Raw genomic sequence first — 21,637 nt, 5'->3', positions numbered from 1 at the left:
GGAGGAAGTTGACGAAGTGGACGAAGTTGGCGAAGTGGACAAAGTGGACGAAATGGACAAAGTGGAGGAAGTGGACGAATTTGACGAAGTGGACTAAGTGGACTAAGTGGAGGAAGTGGAGGAAGTGGAAGAAGTGGAGCAAGTGGAGCAAGTGGAGGAGGTGGACGAAGTGGAGGAAGTAGAGCAAGTGGACGAAGTGGAGGAAGTGGAGGAAGTGGACGAAATGGACAAAGTGGAAGAAGCGGAAGAAGCGGAAGAAGAAGTGGAGGAAGTTGACGAAGTGGAGGAAGTTAACGAAGTTGACGAAGTAAAGGAAGTTGATGAAGTGGACGAAGTTGACAAAGTGGAGGAAGTGGAGGGAGTGGAGGAAGTGGAGGAAGTGGACGAAGTGGACAAAGTGGACGAAGTAGAAAAAGTGGAGGAAGTAGACGAAGTGAAGGAAGTGGAGGAAGTGGACGAAGTGCAAGAGGTGGAAGAGGAAATGGATGAAGCGACGAAGTGGACGAAGTAGACGAAGTTGACGAAGTGGACAAGGTGGACGAAGCGGACGAAGTCGACGAAGTGGACGAAGTGGACGAAGTAGAAGAAGTGGAGGAAGTAGACGAAGTAGAAGAGGTGGCAGATGAAATGGATGAAGTCGACGAAGTGGATGAAGTGGACGAAGTTGACGAAGTTGACAAGGTGGACGAAGTGGACGAAGTTGACGAAGTGAACGAAGTGGAGGAAGTGGATAAAGTGGAGGAAGTGGAGGAAGTGGAGGAAGTGAAGGAAGTGGAGGAAGTTGAAGGAGTGGAGGAAGTTGACGAAGTTGACAAAGTAGGAGAAGTTGACGAAGTTGACAAAGTGCACGAAGTTTACAAAGTGGAGGAAGTGGAGGAAGTAGAAGAAGTGGAGGAAGTGAAGGAAGTGGAGGAAGTTGAAGGAGTGGAGGAAGTTGACGAAGTTGACAAAGTGGACGAAGTTGACGAAGTTGACGAAGTTGACGAAGTTGACGAAGTTGACGAAGTTGACGAAGTTGACGAAGTTGACGAAGTTGACAAAGTGGACGAAGTTGACGAAGTGGACGAATTGGACGAAGTGGAAGAAGTGGACGAAGTTGACGAAGTGGACGAAGTGAACGAAGTGGAGGAAGTGGAGGAAGTGGAGGAAGTAAAGGAAGTGGAGGAAGTAGACGAAGTGGAGGAAGTGGAGGAAGTGGACGAAGTGGAAGAACTGGAAGATTAAGTGGACGAAGTTGACGAAGTTGACAAGGTCGACAAACTGGACGAAGTGGACGAAGTTGACATAGTGGACGAAGTTGACGAAGTGGACGAAGTTGACGAAGTGGAGGAAGTGGAGGAAGTTGACGAAGTGGAGGAAGTAGAGGAAGTGAAGGAAGTGGATGAAGTTGAAGCAGCGGAGGAAGTGGAGGAAGTGGACGAAGTAGTGGAAGTGGAGGAAGTGGACGGAGTCGAGGCAGTGGACGAAGTAAAGGAAGCGGACGAATTGGAGGAAGTGGAGGAAGTAGTGGAAGTGGAGGAAGTGGTGGAAGTGGAGGAAGTGAAGGAAGTGGTGGAAGTAGAGGAAGTGGACGAAGTGGAAGAAGAAATGGCCGAAGTGGAGGAAGTGGAGGAAGTAGTCGAAGTAAAATAAGTGGAGGAAGTGGACGAAGTGGAAGATTTGGACGAAGGGGACGAAGTGGAAGAAGTGGAAGAAGAAGTGGACTAAGTGGACGAAGTGGACGAAGTGGACGAAGTTGACGAAGTGGACGAAGTTGACGAAGTGGACAAAGTGGACAAAGTGGACTAAGTGGAGGATGTGGAGGAAGTGGAAGAAGTGGAGCAAGGGGAGGAAGGGGTGGAAGTGGATGAAGTGGACGAAGTAGACAAAGTGGACGAAGTGGGCGAAGTAGAAGAAGTGGAGGAAGTAGACGAAGTGCAGGAAGTGGAGGAAGTGGAGGAAGTGCAAGAGGTGGAAGAGGAAATGGATGAAGTCGACGAAGTGGATGAAGTAGACGAAGTCGACGAAGTGGACGAAGTAGACGAAGTTGACAAGGTGCACGAAGTGGACGAAGTTGACGAAGTGGACGAAGTGGACAAAGTGGACGAAGTAGAAGAAGTGGAGGAAGTAGACGAAGTGGAGGAAGTGGACGAAGTGGACGAAGTAGACGAAGTGGACGAAGTTGACGAAGTGGACGAAGTCGACGAAGTTGTCAAGGTGGACGAAGTGGACGAAGTTGACGAAGTGAACGAAGTGGACAATGTTGACGAAGTGGACGAAGTGGAGGAAGTGGATAAAGTGGACGAAGTGCAGGAAGTGGAGGAAGTAGAGGAAGTGAAGGAAGTGGACAAAGTGGACGAAGTGAACGAAGTCGACGAAGTGGAGGAAGTAGAAGAAGTGCAGGAAGTGAAGGAGGTGGAGGAAGTTGAAGGAGTGGAGGAAGTTGACGAAGTTGACAAAGTGGACGAAGTTGACGAAGTTGACAAAGTGGACGAAGTTGACGAAGTTGACGAAGTGGACGAAGTGGACGAAGTGGACGAAGTGGACGAAGTGGAAGAAGTGGACGAAGTGGAGGAAGTGGACGAAGTGAACGAAGTGGAGGAAGTGGACGAAGTGGAGGAAGTGGACGAAGTGGAGGAAGTGAAGGAAGTGAACGAAGTGGAGGAAGTGGAAGAAGTGGACGAAGTTGACGAAGTGGACGAAGTTGACGAAGTGGACGAAGTTGACGAAGTTGACGAAGTTGACGAAGTTGACAAAGTGGACGAAGTTGACGAAGTGGACGAATTGGACGAAGTGGAAGAAGTGGACGAAGTTGACGAAGTGGACGAAGTGAACGAAGTGGAGGAAGTGGATGAAGTAGACGAAGTGGAGGAAGTGGAGGAAGTGGAGGAAGTGGAGGAAGTGGAGGAAGTGAAGGAAGTGAACGAAGTGGAGGAAGTGGAAGAAGTGGACGAAGTTGACGAAGTGGACGAAGTTGACGAAGTGGAGGAAGTTCACGAAGTTGACGAAGTGGAGGAAGTTGACGAAGTGGACGAAGTGGAGGAAGTTCACGAAGTTGACGAAGTGGAGGAAGTTGACGAAGTGGACGAAGTGGACGAAGTTGACGAAGTGGATGAAGTGGACAGAGTTGACGAAGTGGATGAAGTGGATGAAGTTGACGAAGTGGAGGAAGTGGAGGAAGTGGAGGAAGTGGAGGAAGTAGACGAAGTGGACTAAGTGGAGGAAGTAGAGGAAGTGGAGGAAGTGGAGGAAGTGGAGGAAGTGGAGGAAGTGGGCGAAGGGGACGAAGTGGAAGAAGTGGAAGAAGGAGTGGACTAAGTGGACGAAGTGGACGAAATGACCGAAGTCGACGAAGTGGACGAAGTTGATGAAGTGGAGGAAGTGGAGGAAGTGGTGGAAGTACTGGAAGTGGACGAAGTGGAAGAGGAAGTGGCCGAAGTGGACGAAGTGGAGGAAGTAGTCGAAGTGGACTAAGTGGAGGAAGTGGACGAAGTGGAAGATTTGGACGAAGAACGAAGTGGAAGAAGTGGACGAACTGGACTAAGTAGACGAAGTGGACGAAGAGAACGAAGTAGACGAAGTGGAGGAAGTACATGAAGTGGAGGAAGTGGTGGAAGTGGAGGAAGAGGAGGAAGTGGACCATGTGGACGAAGAGGAAGAAGAAGTGGACGAAATAGGCGAAGTGGACGATGTGGAGTTAGTGGAGGAAGTGGAAGAAGTGGAGGAAATGAGGAAGTAGAAGAAGTGGAGGAAGTGAAGGAAGTGGAGGAAGGGGAGGAAGTTGGGGAAGTTGAGGAAGTTGAAAAAGTGGACGAAGTTGACAAATTTGACGAAGTGGACAAAGTGGAAGAAGTGGAGGAAGTGGAGGAAGTGGAGGAATTGGAGGAAGCGGACGAACTGGACGAAGTGGACGAAGTTCACGAAGTGGACGAAGTGGAGGAAGTGGACAAAGTGGAGGAAGTGGACGAAATCGAGGAAGTGGAGGAAGTGAAGGAAGTGGATGAAGTTGAAGAAGCAGAGGAAGTTGATGAAGTCGTCGAAGTTGACGAAGGGGACGATGGGACGAAGTGGAGGAAGTAGAATAAGTGAAGGAAGTGGAGGAAGGGGAGGAAGTGGAGGAAGTGGAAGAAGTTGACGAAGTGGAGGAAGTAGACGAATTTGAGGAAGTGGAGGAAGTGGAAGAAGTGGAGGAAGGGGAGGAAGGGGTGGAAGCGGAGGAAGTGGAGGAAGTGGAGGAAGTAGACGAAGTGCAGGAAGTTCACGAAGTTGACGAAGTGGAGGAAGTTCACGAAGTGGACGAAGTGGACGAAGTGGACGAAGTGGAGGAAGTTCACGAAGTTGACGAATTGGAGGAAGTTGACGCAGTGGACGAAGTTGACGAAGTGGACGAAGTTGACGAAGTGGACGAAGTTGACGAAGTTGAGAAAGTGGACGAAGTTGACGAAGTGGACGAAGTGGAAGAAGTGGACGAGGTGGACGAAGTAGACGAAGTGGACGAAGTGAACGAAGTGGAGGAAGTGGACGAAGTGGATGAAGTGGACGAAGTGGAGGAAGTGAAGGAAGTGAACGAAGTGGAGGAAGTGGAAGAAGTGGACGAAGTTGACGAAGTGGACGAAGTTGACAAAGTGGACTAAGTTGACGAAGTTGACGAAGTGGACGAAGTGGACGAAGTGGACGAAGTGGAAGAAGTGGACGAAGTAGACGAAGTGGACGAAGTGAACGAAGTGGAGGAAGTGGAGGAAGTAGAGGAAGTGGAGGAAGCATATGAAGTGGAGGAAGTGGAAGATGTGGAAGATTAAGAGGAAGAAGTTGAGGAAGTGGAGGAAGTGGATGAAGTGAAGGAAGTGGAGGAAGTTGAAGAAGTGGAGGAAGTTGAAGAAGTGTAGGAAGTTGACGAAGTCGTCGAAGTTGACGAAGTGGACGATGGGACGAAGCGGAGGAAGTAGAATAAGTGAAGGAAGTGGAGGAAGGGGAGGAAGGTGAGGAAGTGGAGGAAGTGGAGGAAGTGGAAGAAGTTGACAAAGTGGAGGAAGTAGACGAAGTGGAAGAAGAAGTGGAAGAAGAAGTGGTGAAGTGGACGAAGTGGACAAAGTGGACTAAGTGGAGGATGTGGAGGAAGTGGAGGAAGTGGAGGAAGGGGAGGAAGGGGTGGAAGCGGAGGAAGTGGAGGAAGTGGAGGAAGTTGACGAAGTGGAGGAAGTTCACGAAGTTGACGAAGTGGAGGAAGTTGAAGAAGTGGACGAAGTGGAGGAAGTTCACGAAGTTGACGAAGTGGAGGAAGTTGACGAAGTGGAGGAAGTGGACGAAGTTGACGAAGTGGATGAAGTGGACAGAGTTGACGAAGTGGATGAAGTGGACGAAGTGGATGAAGTTGACGAAGTGGAGGAAGTGGACGAAGTGGAGGAAAGTGGAGGAAGTAGACGAAGTGGACTAAGTGGAGGAAGTGGAGGAAGTGGAGTGGAGAAAGTGGAGGAAGTGGACGAAGGGGACGAAGTGGAAGAAGTGGAAGAAGGAGTGGACTAAGATGACGAAATGAACGAAGTCGACGAAGTGGACGAAGTCAACGAAGTGGACGAAGTTGATGAAGTGGAGGAAGTGGAGGAAGTGGAGGAAGTGGTGGAAGTACAAGAAGTGGACGAAGTGGAAGAGGAAGTGGCCGAAGTGGACGAAGTGGAGGAAGTAGTCGAAGTGGACTAAGTGGAGTGGAAGATTTGGACGAAGAACGAAGTGGTAGAAGTGGACGAAGTGGACTAAGTGGACGAAGTTGACAAAGTTGACGAAGGTGACGAAGTTGACGAAGTTCACGAAGTTGATGAAGTTGACAAAGTGGACTAAGTGGACGAAGTGGACGAAATGGACGAAGTGGACGAAGTGGAGGAAGTGGTGGAAGTGGAGGAAGTGGTGGAAGTGGAGAAAGTGGAGGCAGTGGACGAAGTGGAGGAAGCAGACGAATTGGACGAAGTGGAGGAAGTAGTGGAAGTGGAGGAAGTGGAGGAAGTGCAGGAAGTTGACGGGGTGGAGGGAGTGGAAGAAGAACTGGACCAAGTGCACGAAGTGGACGAAGTTGACGAAGTGGACGATTGACACGAAGTGGACGAAGTGGACGAAGTGGAGGAAGTAGACGATGTGGACTAAGTGGAGGAAGTGGACGAAATTGAGGAAGTTGACAAAGTGGACGAAGTTGACGAAGTGGATGAAGTTGACGAAGTGGACGAAATGTAAGAAATGGACGAAGTGGAGGAAGTGGAGGAAGTTGAAGAAGTGGTGGAAGTGGAGGAAGTGGAAGAAGTGGAGGAAGTGGAGGAAGGGGAGGAAGTGGAGGAAGTTGGGGAAGTGGAGGAAGCGGACGAAGTGGACGAAGTTGACGAAGTGGACGAAGTTGACGAAGTGGACGAAGTTGACGAAGGGGACGAAGTGGATGAAGAGAACGAAGTGGACGAAGTGGAGGAAGTGGTGGAAGAGGAGGAAGAGGAGGAAGTGGACCATCTGGACGAAGAGGAAGAAGAAGTGGACGAAATAGGTGAAGTGGACGATGTGGACTAAGTGGAGGAAGTGGAAGAAGTGGAGGAAATGAAGAAGTAGAAGAAGTGGAGGAAGTGAAGGAAGTGGAGGAAGTGGAGGAAGAGGAGGAAGTGGACCATGTGGACGAAGAGGAAGAAGAAGTGGACGAAATAGGCGAAGTGGACGATGTGGAGTTAGTGGAGGAAGTGGAAGAAGTGGAGGAAGTGGAGGAAGTAGAAGAAGTGGAGGAAGTGAAGGAAGTGGAGGAAGTGGAGGAAGTTGGGAAAGTTGAGGAAGTTGACGAAGTAAACGAAGTTGACAAATTTGACGAAGTGGACGAAGTGGAAGAAGTGGACGAAGTGGCGCAAGTGGAGGAAGTGGGGGAAGTGGAGGAAGTGGAGGAAGTGGTGGAAGTGGAGGAAGTGGTAGAAGAGGAGGAAGTGGAGGAAGTTGGGGAAGTTGAGGATGTTGACGAAGTGGAGTAAGTTGACAAATTTGACGAAGTGGAGGAAATGGATGAATGGAAGAAGTGGAGGAAGTGGACGAAGTGGAGGAAATGGATGAATGGAGGAAGTGGACAAAGTAGACAAAGTGGACGAAGTGGACGATGTGGAGGAAGTCGACGAAGTTGAAGAAGAAGTGGAGGAAGTGGAGGAAGTTGACGAAGTGGTCGAAGGTTACAAAGTGCACGAAGTGGATGAAGTGGAAGAAGGGGTAGAAGCGGAAGAAGAAGTGGACGAAGTGGGCGAAGTGAACGAAGTGGACAAAGTCGACGAAGTGGAGGATGTGGAGGAAGTGAAAGAAGTGGAGGAAGGGGAGGATGTGGAGGAAGTGGACGAAGTCGAGGAAGTGGAGGAAGTTGACGAAGTGGACGAAGTTAACGAAGTTGACGAAGTGGAGGAAGTTGACGAAGTGGACGAAGTGGACGAAATGGACGAAGTGGAGGAAGTGGAGCAAGTGGAGGTAGTGGACGAAGTGGAGGAAGCGGACGAATTGGAGGAGGTGGAGGAAGTAGTGGAAGTGGAGGAAGTGGAGGGAGTGGAAGAAGAACTGGACGAAGTGGATGAAGTGGACGAAGTGGACGAAGCGGACGAAGCGGACGAAGTGGACGAAGCGGACGAAGTGGATGAAGTGGAGGAACTGGAGGAAGAGGAGGAAGTGGACCATGTGGACGAAGAGGAAGAAGAAGTGGACCAAATAGGCAAAGTGGGCGAAGTGGAGTAAGTGGAGGAAGTGGAAGAAGTGGGGGAAGTGGAGGAAGTCGAAGAAGTGGAGGAAGTGAAGGAAGTGGAGGAAGTGGAGGAAGTTGGGGAAGTTGAGGAAGTGGACGAAGTAAACGAAGTTGACAAATTTGACGAAGTGGACGAAGTGGACGAAGTGGACGAAGTGGACGAAGTGGAAGAAGTGGACGAAGTGGCGGAAGTGGAGGCAGTGGGGGAAGTGGAGGAAGTGGAGGAAGGGGTGGAAGTGAAGGAAGTGGTAGAAGCGTAGGAAGTGGAGGAAGTTGGGGAAGTTGAGGAAGTTGACAAAGTGGACGAAGTTGAAGAAGTTGACGAAGTGGAGCAAGTGGACGAAGTAGGGAAAGTAGAGGAAGTCGAGGAAGTTGACGAAGTTTACCAAGTGGACGAAATGTAAGAAATGGACGAAGTGGAAGAAGTGGACGAAGTGGAAGAAGTGGAGGAAGTGGAGGAAGTGGAAGAAGTGGAGGAAGTGGAGGAAGGGGAGGAAGTGGAGGAAGTTGGGGAAGTGGAGGAAGCGGACGAAGTGGACGAAGTTGACGAAGTGGACGAAGTTGACGAACTTGACGAAATGGACGAAGGGGACGAAGTGGACGAACCGGACAAAGTGGACGAAGAGAACGAAGTGGACGAAGTGGAGGAAGTACATGAGGTGGAGGAAGTGGTGGAAGTGGAGGAAGTGGAGGAAGAGGAGGAAGTGGACCATGTGGACGAAGAGAAAGAAGAAGTGGACGAAGTGGAGGAAGTGGAGGAATTGGAGGAAGAGGAGGAAGTCGTGGAAGTGGAGGAAGTGGTAGAAGCGGAGGAAGTGGAGGAAGTTGGGGAAGTGGAGGAAGTTGACGAAGTCGTCGAAGTTGACGAAGGGGACGATGGGACGAAGTGGAGGAAGTAGAATAAGTGAAGGAAGTGGAGGAAGGGGAGGAAGGGGAGGAAGTGGAGGAAGTGGAAGAAGTTGAGGAAGTGGAGGAAGTAGACGAAGTTGAGGAAGTGGAGGAAGTGGAAGAAGTAGAGGAAGGGGAGGAAGGGGTGGAAGCGGAAGAAGTGGAGGAAGTGGAGCAAGTTGACGAAGTGGAGGAAGTTCACGAAGTTGACGAAGTGGAGGAAGTTCACGAAGTGGACGAAGTGGAGGAAGTTCACGAAGTTGACGAAGTGGAGGAAGTTGACGAAGTGGACAAAGTTGACGAAGCGGACGAAGTTGACGAAGTGGATGAAGTGGACGACGTTGACGAAGTGGACGAAGTGGACGAAGTGGACGAAGTGGACGAAGTAGACGAAGTTGACGAAGTGGAGGAAGTGGACGAAGTGGAGGAAGTGGAGGAAGTAGACGAAGTGGACTAAGTGGAGGAAGTGGAGGAAGTGGAGGAAGTGGAGGAAGTGGAGGAAGTGGAGGAAGTGGACGAAGTGGACGAAGGGGACGAAGTGGAGGAAGTGGACGAAGTGGAGGAAGTGGAGGAAGTAGACGAAGTGGACTAAGTGGAGGAAGTGGAGGAAGTGGAGGAAGTGGAGGAAGTGGACGAAGTGGACGAAGGGGACGAAGTGGAAGAAGTGGAAGAAGAAGTGAAGTGGACGAAGTTGACGAAATGGACGAAGTGGACGAAGTCAACGAAGTGGACGAAGTTCATGAAGTGGAGGAAGTGGAGGAAGTGGTGTAAGTAGAGGAAGTGGACGAAGTGGAAGAGAAAGTGGCCGAAATGGACGAAGTGGAGGAAGTAGTCGAAGTGGACTAAGTGGAGGAAGTGGACGAAGTGGACGAAGTGGAAGATTTGCACGAAGGGAACGAAGTGGAAGAAGTGGACGAAGTGGACTAAGTGGACGAAGTTGAAGAAGTGGAGGAAGTGAAGGAAGTGGAGGAAGTGGAGGAAGTTGGGGAAGTTGAGGAAGTTGACGAAGTAAACGAAGTTGACAAATTTGACGAAGTGGACGAAGTGGAAGAAGTGGACGAAGTGGCGGAAGTGGAGGAAGTGGGGGAAGTGGAGGAAGTGGAGGAAGTGGTGGAAGTGGAGGAAGTGGTAGAAGCGGAGGAAGTGGAGGAAGGTGGGGAAGTTGAGGATGTTGACGAAGTGGAGTAAGTTGACAAATTTGACGAAGTGGAGGAAATGGATGAATGGAAGAAGTGGAGGAAGTGGAGGAAGTGGACGAAGTGGACGAAGTGGAGGAAATGGATGACTGGATGAAGTGGACAAAGTAGAGAAAGTGGACGAAGTTGACGAAGTGGAGGATGTAGAGGAAGTGGACGATGTGGAGGAAGTGGACGAAGTGGAAGAAGAAGTGGACGAAGTGGAGGAAGTTGACGAAGTAGACGAAGATTACAAAGTGGACGAAGTGGAAGAAGGGATAGAAGCGGAAGAAGAAGTGGACGAAGTGGACGAAGTGAACGAAGTGGACAAAGTCGACGAAGTGGAGGAAGTGAAGGAAGCGGAGGAAGTGGAGGAGTGGAGGAAGTGGAGGAGTGGAGGTAGTGGAGGAGTGGAGGAAGTGGAGGAAGTGGGGGAAGTGGACAATGTGGACGAAGAGGAAATGGTGGAAGTGGACGAAGTGGAGGAAGTTGGGGAAGTGGAGGAAGTGGAGGAGGTTGACGAAGCTGGCGAAGTGGACGGAGTGGAGGAAGTTGACGAAGTGGACGAAGTTGACGAAGTGGAGAAAGTGGGGAAGGGGATGGAGTGGAAGAAGTGGAGGATGTGGAGGAAGTGGAGGAAGTTGACGAAGTGGACAAAGTTGACGAAGTGGACAAAGTGGACGAAGTGGACGAAATGGAGGAAGTGGAGGAAGTTGACGAAGTGGAGGAAGTGGATGAAGTGGAGGAAGTGGACAAATGACGAAGTGGATGAAGTTGACGAATTGGACGAAGTTGACAAGTGGACGAAGTGGACAAAGTGGACTAAGTGGAGGATGTGGAGGAAGTGGAAGAAGTGGAGCAAGGGGAGGAAGGGGTGGAAGTGGAGGAAGTGGAGGAAGTTGACGAAGTGGAGGAAGTTAACGAAGTTGGCGAAGTGGAGGAAGTTGACGAAGTGGACGAAATGGACGAAGGGGACGGAGTGGAGGAACTGGAGGAAGTGGAGGAAGTGGAGGAAGTGGAGGCAGTGGACGAAGTGGAGGAACTGGACGAATTGGAGGAAGTGGAGGAAGTAGTGGAAGTGCAGGAAGTGGACGGTGTGGAGGGAGTGGAAGAAGAACTGGACGAAGTGCACGAAGTGGAGGAAGTAGACGAAGTTGAGGAAGTTGACAAAGTGGACGAAGTAGACGAAGTTGACGAAGTGAAAGAAGTGGAGAAAGTGGACGAAGTAGAGAAAGTGGAGGAAGTCGAGGAAGTGGACGAAGTTGACTAAGTTGACGAAATGGAGCAAGTGGAGGAAGTGGAAGAAGTGGAGGAAGTGGAGGAAGTAGAAGAAGTGGAGGAAGTGGAGGAAGGGGAGGAAGTGGAGGAAGTTGGGGCAGTGGAGGAACGGGACAAAGTGGACGAACTTGACGAAGTGGACGAAGGGGACGAAGTGGACGAAGCGGACGAAGCGGACGAAGCGGACGAAGCGGACGAAGTGGACGAAGTGGAGGAAGTACATGAAGTGGAGGAAGTGGTGGAAATGGAGGAAGTGGAGGAAGAGGAGGAAGTGGACCATGTGGACGAAGAGGAAGAAGAAGTGGACGAAATAGGCGAAGTGGATGATGTGGAGTAAGTGGAGGAAGTGGAAGAAGTGGAGGAAGTGGAGGAAGTAGAAGAAGTGGAGGAAATGGAGGAAGTGGAGGAAGTGGAGGAAGTTGGGGAAGTTGAGGAAGTTGACGAAGTGGACGAAGTTGACAATTTTGATGAAGTGGACGAAGTGGAAGAAGTGGACGAAGTGGAGGAAGTGGAGGAATTGGAGGAAGAGGAGGAAGTCGTTGAAGTGGAGGAAGTGGTAGAAGCGGAGGAAGTGGAGGAAGTTGGGGAAGTTGAGGAAGTTGACGAAGTGGACGAAGTTGACAAATTTGACGAAGTGGACAAAGTGGAAGAAGTGGACGAAGTGGAGGAAGTGGACGAAGTGGACGAAGTGGAGGAAGGGGAGGAAGAGGAGGAAGTGGAGGAAATTGAGGAAGTGGAGGAAGTTGACGAATTGGACGAAGTTGACGAAGTGGACGAAATTGATGATGTGGAGGAAGTGCAGGAAGAGGACGAAGTGGAGGAAGTGGACGAACTTGACGTAGTGGAAGAAGAAGTGGACGAACCTGACGAAGTGGAAGAAGTGGAAGAAGAAGTGGACGAAATGGACGAAGTTGACGAAGTTGATGAAGTGGACGAAGTGGACGAAGTGGAGGAAGTGGAGGAAGCAGACAAAGTGGACGAAGTTGACAAATTTGACGCAGTGGACAAAGTTGACAAATTTGACGAAGTGGAGGAAATGGATGAATGGAAGAAGTGGAGGAAGTGGACCAAGTGGAGGAAATGGATGAATGGATGAAGTGGACAAAGTCGACAAAGTGGACGAAGTTGACGAAGTGGAGGATGTAGAGGAAGTGGACGATGTGGAGGAAGTGGACGAAGTGGAAGAAGAAGTGGAGGAAGTGGAGGAAGTGGAGGAAGTTGACGAAGAGGACGAAGGCTACAAAGTGGACGAAGTGGACGAAGTGGAAGAAGGGGTAGAAGCGGAAGAAGAAGTGGACGAAGTGGACGAAGTGAACGAAGTGGTCAAAGTCGACAAAGTGGAGGAAGTGGAGGATGTGGAGGAAGTGAAGGAAGTGGAGGAAGGGGAGGAAGTGGAGGAAGTGGACGAAGTGGAGGAAGTGGAGGAAGTGGATGAAGTTGAAGAAGCAGAGGAAGTTGATGAAGTCGTCGAAGTTGACGAAGGGGACGATGGGACGAAGTGGAGGAAGTAGAATAAGTGAAGGAAGTGGAGGAAGGGGAGGAAGTGGAGGAAGTGGAAGAAGTTGACGAAGTGGAGGAAGTAGACGAATTTGAGGAAGTGGAGGAAGTGGAAGAAGTGGAGGAAGGGGAGGAAGGGGTGGAAGCGGAGGAAGTGGAGGAAGTGGAGGAAGTAGACGAAGTGCAGGAAGTTCACGAAGTTGACGAAGTGGAGGAAGTTCACGAAGTGGACGAAGTGGACGAAGTGGACGAAGTGGAGGAAGTTCACGAAGTTGACGAAGTGGAGGAAGTTGACGAAATGGACGAAGTTGACGAAGTGGACGAAGTTGACGAAGTTGACAAAGTGGACGAAGTTGACGAAGTGGACGAAGTGGAAGAAGTGGACGAGGTGGACGAAGTAGACGAAGTGGACGAAGTGAACGAAGTGGAGGAAGTGGACGAAGTGGATGAAGTGGACGAAGTGGAGGAAGTGAAGGAAGTGAACGAAGTGGAGGAAGTGGAAGAAGTGGACGAAGTTGACGAAGTGGACGAAGTTGACAAAGTGGACTAAGTTGACGAAGTTGACGAAGTGGACGAAGTGGACGAAGTGGACGAAGTGGAAGAAGTGGACGAAGTAGACGAAGTGGACGAAGTGAACGAAGTGGACGAAGTGGAGGAAGTAGAGGAAGTGGAGGAAGTAGATGAAGTGGAGGAAGTGGAAGATGTGGAAGATTAAGAGGAAAAAGTTGAGGAAGTGGAGGAAGTGGATGAAGTGAAGGAAGTGGAGGAAGTTGAAGAAGTGGAGGAAGTTGAAGAAGTGTAGGAAGTTGACGAAGTCGTCGAAGTTGACGAAGTGGACGATGGGACGAAGCGGAGGAAGTAGAATAAGTGAAGGAAGTGGAGGAAGGGGAGGAAGGTGAGGAAGTGGAGGAAGTGGAGGAAGTGGAAGAAGTTGACAAAATGGAGGAAGTAGACGAAGTGGAAGAAGAAGTGGAAGAAGAAGTGGTGAAGTGGACGAAGTGGACAAAGTGGACTAAGTGGAGGATGTGGAGGAAGTGGAGGAAGTGGAGGAAGGGGAGGAAGGGGTGGAAGCGGAGGAAGTGGAGGAAGTTGACGAAGTGGAGGAAGTTCACGAAGTTGACGAAGTGGAGGAAGTTGAAGAAGTGGACGAAGTGGAGGAAGTTCACGAAGTTGACGAAGTGGAGGAAGTTGACGAAGTGGAGGAAGTGGACGAAGTTGACGAAGTGGATGAAGTGGACAGAGTTGACGAAGTGGATGAAGTGGACGAAGTGGATGAAGTTGACGAAGTGGAGGAAGTGGACGAAGTGGAGGAAAGTGGAGGAAGTAGACGAAGTGGACTAAGTGGAGGAAGTGGAGGAAGTGGAGTGGAGAAAGTGGAGGAAGTGGACGAAGGGGACGAAGTGGAAGAAGTGGAAGAAGGAGTGGACTAAGATGACGAAATGAACGAAGTCGACGAAGTGGACGAAGTCAACGAAGTGGACGAAGTTGAGGAAGTGGAGGAAGTGGAGGAAGTGGAGGAAGTGGTGGAAGTACAAGAAGTGGACGAAGTGGAAGAGGAAGTGGCCGAAGTGGACGAAGTGGAGGAAGTAGTCGAAGTGGACTAAGTGGAGGAAGTGGAAGATTTGGACGAAGAACGAAGTGGAAGAAGTGGACGAAGTGGACTAAGTGGACGAAGTTGACAAAGTTGACGAAGGTGACGAAGTTGACGAAGTTCACGAAGTTGATGAAGTTGACAAAGTGGACTAAGTGGACGAAGTGGACGAAATGGACGAAGTGGAGGAAGTGGTGGAAGTGGAGGAAGTGGTGGAAGTGGAGAAAGTGGAGGCAGTGGACGAAGTGGAGGAAGCAGACGAATTGGACGAAGTGGAGGAAGTAGTGGAAGTGGAGGAAGTGGAGGAAGTGCAGGAAGTTGACGGGGTGGAGGGAGTGGAAGAAGAACTGGACCAAGTGCACGAAGTGGACGAAGTTGACGAAGTGGACGATTGGCACGAAGTGGACGAAGTGGACGAAGTGGAGGAAGTAGACGATGTGGACTAAGTGGAGGAAGTGGACGAAATTGAGGAAGTTGACAAAGTGGACGAAGTTGACGAAGTGGATGAAGTTGACGAAGTGGACGAAATGTAAGAAATGGACGAAGTGGAGGAAGTGGAGGAAGTTGAAGAAGTGGTGGAAGTGGAGGAAGTGGAAGAAGTGGAGGAAGTGGAGGAAGGGGAGGAAGTGGAGGAAGTTGGGGAAGTGGAGGAAGCGGACGAAGTGGACGAAGTTGACGAAGTGGACGAAGTTGACGAAGGGGACGAAGTGGATGAAGAGAACGAAGTGGACGAAGTGGAGGAAGTGGTGGAAGAGGAGGAAGAGGAGGAAGTGGACCATCTGGACGAAGAGGAAGAAGAAGTGGACGAAATAGGCGAAGTGGACGATGTGGACTAAGTGGAGGAAGTGGAAGAAGTGGAGGAAATGAAGAAGTAGAAGAAGTGGAGGAAGTGAAGGAAGTGGAGGAAGTGGAGGAAGAGGAGGAAGTGGACCATGTGGACGAAGAGGAAGAAGAAGTGGACGAAATAGGCGAAGTGGACGATGTGGAGTTAGTGGAGGAAGTGGAAGAAGTGGAGGAAGTGGAGGAAGTAGAAGAAGTGGAGGAAGTGAAGGAAGTGGAGGAAGTGGAGGAAGTTGGGAAAGTTGAGGAAGTTGACGAAGTAAACGAAGTTGACAAATTTGACGAAGTGGACGAAGTGGAAGAAGTGGACGAAGTGGCGCAAGTGGAGGAAGTGGGGGAAGTGGAGGAAGTGGAGGAAGTGGTGGAAGTGGAGGAAGTGGTAGAAGAGGAGGAAGTGGAGGAAGTTGGGGAAGTTGAGGATGTTGACGAAGTGGAGTAAGTTGACAAATTTGACGAAGTGGAGGAAATGGATGAATGGAAGAAGTGGAGGAAGTGGACGAAGTGGAGGAAATGGATGAATGGAGGAAGTGGACAAAGTAGACAAAGTGGACGAAGTGGACGATGTGGAGGAAGTCGACGAAGTTGAAGAAGAAGTGGAGGAAGTGGAGGAAGTTGACGAAGTGGTCGAAGGTTACAAAGTGCACGAAGTGGATGAAGTGGAAGAAGGGGTAGAAGCGGAAGAAGAAGTGGACGAAGTGGGCGAAGTGAACGAAGTGGACAAAGTCGACGAAGTGGAGGATGTGGAGGAAGTGAAAGAAGTGGAGGAAGGGGAGGAAGTGGAGGAAGTGGACGAAGTCGAGGAAGTGGAGGAAGTTGACGAAGTGGACGAAGTTAACGAAGTTGACGAAGTGGAGGAAGTTGACGAAGTGGACGAAGTGGACGAAATGGACGAAGTGGAGGAAGTGGAGCAAGTGGAGGTAGTGGACGAAGTGGAGGAAGCGGACGAATTGGAGGAGGTGGAGGAAGTAGTGGAAGTGGAGGAAGTGGAGGGAGTGGAAGAAGAACTGGACGAAGTGGATGAAGTGGACGAAGTGGACGAAGCGGACGAAGCGGACGAAGTGGACGAAGCGGACGAAGTGGATGAAGTGGAGGAACTGGAGGAAGAGGAGGAAGTGGACCATGTGGACGAAGAGGAAGAAGAAGTGGACCAAATAGGCAAAGTGGGCGAAGTGGAGTAAGTGGAGGAAGTGGAAGAAGTGGGGGAAGTGGAGGAAGTCGAAGAAGTGGAGGAAGTGAAGGAAGTGGAGGAAGTGGAGGAAGTTGGGGAAGTTGAGGAAGTGGACGAAGTAAACGAAGTTGACAAATTTGACGAAGTGGACGAAGTGGACGAAGTGGACGAAGTGGACGAAGTGGACGAAGTGGACGAAGTGGAAGAAGTGGACGAAGTGGCGGAAGTGGAGGCAGTGGGGGAAGTGGAGGAAGTGGAGGAAGGGGTGGAAGTGAAGGAAGTGGTAGAAGCGTAGGAAGTGGAGGAAGTTGGGGAAGTTGAGGAAGTTGACAAAGTGGACGAAGTTGAAGAAGTTGACGAAGTGGAGCAAGTGGACGAAGTAGAGAAAGTAGAGGAAGTCGAGGAAGTTGACGAAGTTTACCAAGTGGACGAAATGTAAGAAATGGACGAAGTGGAAGAAGTGGACGAAGTGGAAGAAGTGGAGGAAGTGGAGGAAGTGGAAGAAGTGGAGGAAGTGGAGGAAGGGGAGGAAGTGGAGGAAGTTGGGGAAGCGGAGGAAGCGGACGAAGTGGACGAAGTTGACGAAGTGGACGAAGTTGACGAACTTGACGAAATGGACGAAGGGGACGAAGTGGACGAACCGGACAAAGTGGACGAAGAGAACGAAGTGGACGAAGTGGAGGAAGTACATGAGGTGGAGGAAGTGGTGGAAGTGGAGGAAGTGGAGGAAGAGGAGGAAGTGGACCATGTGGACGAAGAGAAAGAAGAAGTGGACGAAGTGGAGGAAGTGGAGGAATTGGAGGAAGAGGAGGAAGTCGTGGAAGTGGAGGAAGTGGTAGAAGCGGAGGAAGTGGAGGAAGTTGGGGAAGTGGAGGAAGTTGACGAAGTCGTCGAAGTTGACGAAGGGGACGATGGGACGAAGTGGAGGAAGTAGAATAAGTGAAGGAAGTGGAGGAAGGGGAGGAAGGGGAGGAAGTGGAGGAAGTGGAAGAAGTTGAGGAAGTGGAGGAAGTAGACGAAGTTGAGGAAGTGGAGGAAGTGGAAGAAGTAGAGGAAGGGGAGGAAGGGGTGGAAGCGGAAGAAGTGGAGGAAGTGGAGCAAGTTGACGAAGTGGAGGAAGTTCACGAAGTTGACGAAGTGGAGGAAGTTGACGAAGTGGACGAAGTGGAGGAAGTTCACGAAGTGGACGAAGTGGAGGAAGTTGACGAAGTGGACAAAGTTGACGAAGCGGACGAAGTGGACGAAGTAGACGAAGTGGATGAAGTGGACGACGTTGACGAAGTGGACGAAGTGGACGAAGTGGACGAAGTAGACGAAGTTGACGAAGTGGAGGAAGTGGACGAAGTGGAGTAAGTGGAGGAAGTAGACGAAGTGGACTAAGTGGAGGAAGTGGAGGAAGTGGAGGAAGTGGAGGAAGTGGAGGAAGTGGAGGAAGTGGACGAAGTGGACGAAGGGGACGAAGTGGAAGAAGTGGAAGAAGAAGTGGACTAAGTGGACGAAGTTGACGAAATGGACGAAGTGGACGAAGTCAACGAAGTGGACGAAGTTCATGAAGTGGAGGAAGTGGAGGAAGTGGTGTAAGTAGAGGAAGTGGACGAAGTGGAAGAGGAAGTGGCCGAAATGGACGAAGTGGAGGAAGTAGTCGAAGTGGACTAAGTGGAGGAAGTGGAGGAAGTGGAGGAAGTGGACGAAGTGGAAGATTTGCACGAAGGGAACGAAGTGGAAGAAGTGGACGAAGTGGACTAAGTGGACGAAGTTGAAGAAGTGGAGGAAGTGAAGGAAGTGGAGGAAGTGGAGGAAGTTGGGGAAGTTGAGGAAGTTGACGAAGTAAACGAAGTTGACAAATTTGACGAAGTGGACGAAGTGGAAGAAGTGGACGAAGTGGCGGAAGTGGAGGAAGTGGGGGAAGTGGAGGAAGTGGAGGAAGTGGTGGAAGTGGAGGAAGTGGTAGAAGCGGAGGAAGTGGAGGAAGGTGGGGAAGTTTAGGATGTTGACGAAGTGGAGTAAGTTGACAAATTTGACGAAGTGGAGGAAATGGATGAATGGAAGAAGTGGAGGAAGTGGAGGAAGTGGACGAAGTGGAGGAAATGGATGACTGGATGAAGTGGACAAAGTAGAGAAAGTGGACGAAGTTGACGAAGTGGAGGATGTAGAGGAAGTGGACGATGTGGAGGAAGTGGACGAAGTGGAAGAAGAAGTGGACGAAGTGGAGGAAGTTGACGAAGTGGACGAAGATTACAAAGTGGACGAAGTGGAAGAAGGGATAGAAGCGGAAGAAGAAGTGGACGAAGTGGACGAAGTGAACGAAGTGGACAAAGTCGACGAAGTGGAGGAAGTGAAGGAAGCGGAGGAAGTGGAGGAGTGGAGGAAGTGGAGGAGTGGAGGTAGTGGAGGAGTGGAGGAAGTGGAGGAAGTGGGGGAAGTGGACAATGTGGACGAAGAGGAAATGGTGGAAGTGGACGAAGTGGAGGAAGTTGGGGAAGTGGAGGAAGTGGAGGAGGTTGACGAAGCTGGCGAAGTGGACGGAGTGGAGGAAGTTGACGAAGTGGACGAAGTTGACGAAGTGGAGAAAGTGGGGAAGGGGATGGAGTGGAAGAAGTGGAGGATGTGGAGGAAGTGGAGGAAGTTGACGAAGTGGACAAAGTTGACGAAGTGGACAAAGTGGACGAAGTGGACGAAATGGAGGAAGTGGAGGAAGTTGACGAAGTGGAGGAAGTGGATGAAGTGGAGGAAGTGGACAAATGACGAAGTGGATGAAGTTGACGAATTGGACGAAGTTGACAAGTGGACGAAGTGGACAAAGTGGACTAAGTGGAGGATGTGGAGGAAGTGGAAGAAGTGGAGCAAGGGGAGGAAGGGGTGGAAGTGGAGGAAGTGGAGGAAGTTGACGAAGTGGAGGAAGTTAACGAAGTTGGCGAAGTGGAGGAAGTTGACGAAGTGGACGAAATGGACGAAGGGGACGGAGTGGAGGAACTGGAGGAAGTGGAGGAAGTGGAGGAAGTGGAGGCAGTGGACGAAGTGGAGGAACTGGACGAATTGGAGGAAGTGGAGGGAGTAGTGGAAGTGCAGGAAGTGGACGGTGTGGAGGGAGTGGAAGAAGAACTGGACGAAGTGCACGAAGTGGAGGAAGTAGACGAAGTTGAGGAAGTTGACAAAGTGGACGAAGTAGACGAAGTTGACGAAGTGAAAGAAGTGGAGAAAGTGGACGAAGTAGAGAAAGTGGAGGAAGTCGAGGAAGTGGACGAAGTTGACTAAGTTGACGAAATGGAGCAAGTGGAGGAAGTGGAAGAAGTGGAGGAAGTGGAGGAAGTAGAAGAAGTGGAGGAAGTGGAGGAAGGGGAGGAAGTGGAGGAAGTTGGGGTAGTGGAGGAACGGGACAAAGTGGACGAACTTGACGAAGTGGACGAAGGGGACGAAGTGGACGAAGCGGACGAAGCGGACGAAGCGGACGAAGCGGACGAAGTGGACGAAGTGGAGGAAGTACATGAAGTGGAGGAAGTGGTGGAAATGGAGGAAGTGGAGGAAGAGGAGGAAGTGGACGATGTGGACGAAGAGGAAGAAGAAGTGGACGAAATAGGCGAAGTGGATGATGTGGAGTAAGTGGAGGAAGTGGAAGAAGTGGAGGAAGTGGAGGAAGTAGAAGAAGTGGAGGAAATGGAGGAAGTGGAGGAAGTGGAGGAAGTTGGGGAAGTTGAGGAAGTTGACGAAGTGGACGAAGTTGACAATTTTGATGAAGTGGACGAAGTGGAAGAAGTGGACGAAGTGGAGGAAGTGGAGGAATTGGAGGAAGAGGAGGAAGTCGTTGAAGTGGAGGAAGTGGTAGAAGCGGAGGAAGTGGAGGAAGTTGGGGAAGTTGAGGAAGTTGACGAAGTGGACGAAGTTAACAAATTTGACGAAGTGGACAAAGTGGAAGAAGTGGACGAAGTGGAGGAAGTGGAGGAAGTGGACGAAGTGGAGGAAGGGGAGGAAGAGGAGGAAGTGGAGGAAATTGAGGAAGTGGAGGAAGTTGACGAATTGGACGAAGTTGACGAAGTGGACGAAATTGATGATGTGGAGGAAGTGCAGGAAGAGGACGAAGTGGAGGAAGTGGACGAACTTGACGTAGTGGAAGAAGAAGTGGACGAACCTGACGAAGTGGAAGAAGTGGAAGAAGAAGTGGACGAAATGGACGAAGTTGACGAAGTTGATGAAGTGGACGAAGTGGACGAAGTGGAGGATGTGGAGGAAGCAGACAAAGTGGACGAAGTTGACAAATTTGACGCAGTGGACAAAGTTGACAAATTTGACGAAGTGGAGGAAATGGATGAATGGAAGAAGTGGAGGAAGTGGACCAAGTGGAGGAAATGGATGAATGGATGAAGTGGACAAAGTCGACAAAGTGGACGAAGTTGACGAAGTGGAGGATGTAGAGGAAGTGGACGATGTGGAGGAAGTGGACGAAGTGGAAGAAGAAGTGGAGGAAGTGGAGGAAGTGGAGGAAGTTGACGAAGAGGACGAAGGCTACAAAGTGGACGAAGTGGACGAAGTGGAAGAAGGGGTAGAAGCGGAAGAAGAAGTGGACGAAGTGGACGAAGTGAACGAAGTGGTCAAAGTCGACAAAGTGGAGGAAGTGGAGGATGTGGAGGAAGTGAAGGAAGTGGAGGAAGGGGAGGAAGTGGAGGAAGTGGACGAAGTGGAGGAAGTGGAGGAAGTTGACGAAGTGGACGAAGTTGATGACGTGGAGGAAGTTGACGAAGTGGACGAAGTTGACGAAGCGGACGAAGTGGAGGAAATGGACGAAGTGGACGAAGGTGACGAAGTTGACGAAGTGGACGAAGTGGACGAAGTGGAAGAAGAAGTGGACTAAGTGGACGAAGTGGACGAAGTGAACGAAGTTGACGAAGTAGACGAAGTGGACGAAGTTGACGAAGTGGACAAAGTGGACTAAGTGGAGGATGTGGAGGAAGTGGAAGAAGTGGAGCAAGGGGAGGAAGGGGTGGAAGTGGAGGAAGTAGAATAAGTGAAGGAAGTGGAGGAAGGGGAGCAAGTGGACGAAGTGGAAGAAGCTGAGGAAGTGGAGGAAGTAGACGAAGCTGAGGAAGTGGACGAAGTGGACGAAGTGGAATGAGAAGTGGAAGAAGAAGTGGACGAAGTGGACGAAGTAGACAAAGTGGACGAAGTGGACAAAGTGGACTAAGTGGAGGATGTGGAGGAAGTGGAAGAAGTTGAGGAAGGGGAGGATGGGGTGGAAGCGAACGAAGTGGAGGAAGTTGACGAAGTGGAGGAAGTTCACGAAGTTCACGAAGTGGAGGAAGTTCACGAAGTGGACGAAGTGGACGAAGTTGACGAAGTGGACAAAGTGGACGAAGTCGACAAAGTGGACTAAGTGGAGGATGTGGAGGAAGTGGAAGAAGTGGAGGAAGGGGAGGATGGGGTGGAAGCGAACGAAGTGGAGGAAGTTGACGAAGTGGAGGAAGTTCACGAAGTGGACGAAGTGGACGAAGTTGACG

This window comes from Vigna umbellata, chromosome 9 (genome assembly GCF_029865625.1).
Source record: "Vigna umbellata cultivar VRB3 chromosome 9, Vumbellata_1.0, whole genome shotgun sequence".
Taxonomy (NCBI): Eukaryota; Viridiplantae; Streptophyta; class Magnoliopsida; order Fabales; family Fabaceae; genus Vigna; species Vigna umbellata.
The sequence above is the reverse complement of the archived record's forward strand: the minus strand, read 5'-3'. Positions refer to the sequence as shown.